Source organism: Sphaeramia orbicularis, chromosome 10 (genome assembly GCF_902148855.1).
Source record: "Sphaeramia orbicularis chromosome 10, fSphaOr1.1, whole genome shotgun sequence".
In the NCBI taxonomy this organism is placed as follows: Eukaryota; Metazoa; Chordata; class Actinopteri; order Kurtiformes; family Apogonidae; genus Sphaeramia; species Sphaeramia orbicularis.
Genome location: NC_043966.1, coordinates 31,930,848 through 31,936,353, shown reverse-complemented (window position 1 = coordinate 31,936,353; position 5,506 = coordinate 31,930,848).

Below are 5,506 nucleotides of genomic sequence, written 5' to 3'. Positions count from 1 at the left end.
ACTGTAATCATTGCATCGAGTCAGAGGTGATTACTGATGTGTATAAATAGGGGGAAAAAGAAGAATGTGTCTGAAAACAACATTATTCCAATTTTATGGGCAACAGTGTATAAAATCTACATCCTTACAACCCGGGTTCACTCTAGGCCTTATTATGTTGCATTTAGAAAAATTACCAACCCATAAAGACCCAAACATCCACCGCTGGCCAAAAGCATCTACTGATCTAAAGTGTTTAACACCTGTTGATCCACTAACCCTACCAATACATGCAAATACTTGAGGTAAAATGCAGCTTGTCATCTTTTCATGGTCATCAGATATGACCCATTTGGATGTTCAAAGGCTCTGTAGTGAATGTGGAAACACTGTCATCTTCTGAAACTTTAATCACTGGTAAACCCTGTGGAGTTTGACAAATAACAGTGGATGGAGACACTTGTTTTATGTTCAGGAAATTATATATTTAGTTGAAAAAGCCTATTTTTCCTCTTTTTTTTTCTGATTTGGTCCAACAACCTTTGAATTAACGGTGAACTTTTATGCATATCTACATGACCACTGAATTACATACAGGAAAATCCTTTTTTTCCCTCAATTAATTAATTAATTAATTAATTTATTTATTTATGTATTATGTATTTACACTGAAAAACACTGCAAAATACAGAGGATAATTGTATTTTATTCACTTATTTATTTATTTAGTTAGTTAGTTATTTATTACAAAGGCTAATTTTATAATAAGCAGTGATAAAGCACTTGGGAAAGACAAAATAATAATAATTTGGAAGTTGTGACAAAAATAGTTGTGGGTCTTCAAGGGTTCCATAAACAAATGGAATTACTAGCGATACTAAAGAGCATTTCAGAGAGTTAATAAAAAAAAACCTATGTGCCATAAACGCCACTCAAGCAAGAAAACAATAACGGATTCAGTTGCAGTGTATTTTAACAACCAGTAGGGGGTGCTCTTAGCTCACAGTTGAAGCTACTACTTGCCGTAAATCAACAATGACTGAATAATATTCATTAATCTTCATGATCTATTCGGTGAGAGGGATGCAGCACCGGATAATGAATATGCATATTTATGAGCTTCTGCACTCCTGACTTAGATAATCCAAGCACATACAAGTTACATATTTCCCTGCAGCCAGTTCGCCTTCATTTCCTGGAAGCCTCTCTAGGTCATCCACCACATGGAACTCCCACAGCTCGACCTTTAACCCCGGTAATTTCCCATGGGTCTCTGCAACACAGAGAACCATATAGAAAATGGAAATTACTGGTGTCTCAGACTACCCACATATTATGTTAACTAGATGAACCACAATTAACATATTACTGAAATACTCTCATGTTATGCATAGTGGATGATTGGTGCAGTGCAGTGCAGCATTTCAGCGTTTGTTCACAGACGCCAAATAACATGACAAGAAGTGACAGCTTATGTATAATATAATTCTTGCTATATGATAATTTTAACAGCAAAAAATAAATATATTAAAATGGTTAGACAAAACTGTGTACATTTGGGTGGTGTCCTGTATTTTAATGCTTATTTGATATGCATACATGTACTGTATTAAGTCAGTGTGCATTTCCTTTTCCTGACTGTATTATTCATACTATTCAATCATATGTTAATTCTGCAGAATAAAGGCTAAAAGATGTGTTGTGGTGCTGTTTGTTTTATGTTTCATTGTTTCCATTCTTAACAACAAAACTACTCAGCTACTAAATAAAAGAAAAAAGGCCGTTTCCGTGCAGACTTTCATGAGCCGTCAGCTTAAGTTATTATTCAACATGTTGTGCCAACTAACACAATATTGTATCAATTCTAATTACTTAGATGATTGTTATGCAATTATATAAAAATCTTCCCTGCAAGGCATTATATAAGATCTTTCCTTGAATCAAAGAATCACTTCAGTCTGCAGCAAGTGTCTTCAGTTGCCTAGCAACTCCAGCCCCGGTGCGGACTAATGCTGTCTGGTGTGTGGAGGTAAATCAGGGGGCAATCTGATTTCAAAATAGGTTGCATGTAGGTGGGGGTCAAACTTTGCTGTTGTTCTAGGACAATTTTCCCAATCAGTGGTGGATTCCTGTTGCACTCTTTGCTTTAAAGAAGGAATGTTGGAATTAAAGTGAGATTAAGAGACTTTAGTCCAAGGACAAGAGCTCAGATAGCATCAGCTGATGGGAACGTAATGTTTAGTTGCTGACCATGTACACTAGAGCCTACAAGTCCTCCCTAATGGCAAAATTAACCATGCCCGCCACCTGAGCTGCCAACTCCCCAGGCAAGCTGTGGCTCAGTTCAAAGCATGGAAATTTGCTTTGTGGATTGCAGCCATGTCCTTATTCAGTGGTATGTATAATTGCAGTGGTGGCTCCTACATTCACATGTGAAATGCAAGTGCCTATAGCAATTGTTCTCACAGGTTCCCTGCTTCTTGTCTGCTACGCTTGACTAAAACAATTCCACATTGCCTTCAGCAAATCAGCCTCTCTTTTGCACGGTTTCCTCTTTTCCTGTGTTCATTAAAGTTTCATCCCAGATTCTTACTTTGATAACATATGCATACTGTATGTCATGCTGCTTGATGCAGGTAGCATCACAGGGGTTGAAAAAGTCTGAAAGTCCAGATCTTCACATAGGCGTTGCTGTCATACGCTTCTGCTGTTCCCTTCATATCTTTCCCTGTATGTCAATGTAAGTTAAAAAAAAAAACGCTTTGACAGCAGGAAGAGACATGTTATTGTGATGTTAAATACATCCATCCAACCAATCACAGCATTATGACAGACTCTGCATACGTTATCAGATGTGCTTTTTGAACATCCTTTCATTTTCGTTCTTATTGTGATGACAGCTTGCATTTTCAACACGTATACCATCCATGATATGCCGTCTTATCTTATATTTGGTGAAGAGAATAAAGCATGAGGGATTCTAAGCTCAGGTAGATGGCATATGTGTTTTGCTCACTCATCACCACATGATTTCTCATCAAAACTTTCCCTGGAACTTCATGGAAAAATCACATTAAACCTGACATACCTGCATTTTTAAGGATAGTTATCCCTTCTGCATTTCATTCTTTGTTCACCTGTGACAGTGTCAAGCTTTTTCCTTTAAAATCCAGATTCTGAAACAACAGAAATGCCTTAAGTGAGCACTGAGAGCTTAGGTTTTTACTGTCAAAACTTTCTGAACAGCCTTCAGTTGTGCAGATCTCTAGACTTTTCATGGAAGGGGAAAGTAGAGCAAACTACAAATGATTTTCAGTATACCACAATATTTGACAATTACATAAAATATATTGGTGTTTACCGGTATGATATATCTGAGGCGAAACCTGACAGAATAAGCAATATCCTTGAACTCAATGGGAAAAGTCCCAGCCCCTCTTTCTCCCTCACTTTACCCTCTTTCAGTCACACTTTTTTCTAAAGCTTTCTGATGCATTTGTGCTACTCTTTTCTTGCCCCGAAAAATCACTTTGTCACATAGCGACGCATCATTTCACATGCTAAATTTTTAAAAAGTAGAACTGGAAATCCTTTCTCAGCATGCAATATCCATTAGGGAGAAAATTATTCATATGATTCCTCTGCATTATTTATCGTTTAATGAAGAGAAATATGTGCCCCTCACGCTCTCACCATTGTTACCCGCCAATACTTTACCTCTCAGGAATTCTGGTTCATCTTTACAGGGTCCCACTGTGCCTATACAGGATAATCTTGAGTGAGAAACGACTTTTGATCACATAGTAATGGGATTTAAAGTGCCCTCATTCCTCCATCACCTCTGGAAGACTCCCTTCATGGAGGTCCCATAAATCTCCTCTATAGAGGTTGTTGGGGGGCATGTTGCTGATTTTTAATACACATTTTCTTTATGGTGGTATTGTGGGGAAGGTTTTTTTGGGCAGACACATGAATAATACCCTTGCACAACCTCCACTCGCCGTCTTTCCTCTCCAGCTCTGTGTTCTGCACCATCCTTTACTGATGCACTGCAGACCACCAGCTCGAAGAGTTGAGATACAATATAAAACACAGGCAGAATGTAATTTGGAAAGACAGAAAAATATCTTAGAGCACCATCGAATGCATTTATTCTGGAGACGATTGTAGCCGCTGAAAATAACTGCAAAGCATCAAGCGGATATGCCTGTGTCAAATACAAACTGTCATAGGGTATTAGAGTCAAGGTTGCCTTGACTGTGTATTGGGTTATGGAGCTTTTTGTTGTTCTGCTGTGCAGGGGGAGCAGATGGAGACTTTGCAGGTGGGAGAAACAGGCTTCTGCTCATGGTAGAAGCAGAGAGGGGAGGAGCTGTACAGTATGTCTGCTGCTTATGTCTCAGCCTCTCTGGGGTTCCTACAATCACAGAACTGAGGGTGATAAATGGACCAGCAAAAGGCGACACTAAACAAGTTCACGGTTCAAAGATTTGGTCACTCCATTTTTTTTTCCAACCTTGTTTGCATTTAAGTAGAATCCATAATCATCCTCATAAGCTCCTGCATCTGTGTTCATTTAATTCTACAGATGCAAATGCAGAGCTGTACATTTTTGTGATGCGCTGCAGCACATGCGATTAAATTTGACTGCCTGTGTGCGCACGCTTACATGTTTGCAAATTATTGTAAATACCACTGACGGTGTAAATATGAAGATTCTGACCTTTTACGACTATTAAACAATGTTACTGGTGCTGCTGGCTCTCCACAGCCTGCAGCTTTTACAGCTCATGAAGAGTAGTTTAATTTGTGAACATATGTAGAAACACTTTTGGCAAGTGTGTGAGTTCTCACAAACAAACAACGACAAAAAATAGCTCTAATTCAGTAGCTGTATTGCTTGAATTTGGCTTTTCGTTAATGTGAAACACATAGCCTGTGAGCTGGCCTCTATTTGCTCATCCTTTTCTCTTTCCAGTATCATCCTGTAGACCCTTACCTTTGTTTACGCATCAGGCCTTGTGGTTTTGCCTCACTTTGATAAATAATTGACATGCTCCTTCCCTTTGATATGTACTTTAATGCTCTTTTCACCGAGCTCATAAAAGTCTGCACTCTCAGTGTTTCTGTCCTGCTGAGTTTAGAGTGCTCCTCAGCACAGTCACTGATTTCATGGTGATAGCTGCTTTCATATAATATGCACATATGTGAAGTTCAGGCCATTTTTACTTTCAGTGAGAAAAAACAGGCAGTTAAATATACACAAATTACATCACTAATTCACACAAACAGCATCAGGTGAAACATTTTGTGTTTGTACCTGGTTCACTGTTTATGTCAATACAATGGCTTTTTATATATTTTCATACTGTAGGATGCTGTTCAACTACATACTGCACATCTACAGCTCATAACATTTAGTGTATTGTTGACAAAAGTTACTGCCTGCTCACCGGAGCCTCATTTATTGTATGCTCCAGGCAAGAAACATTTCAAAGTGAGAAAATGTCTTTGAGAAACATTTTTG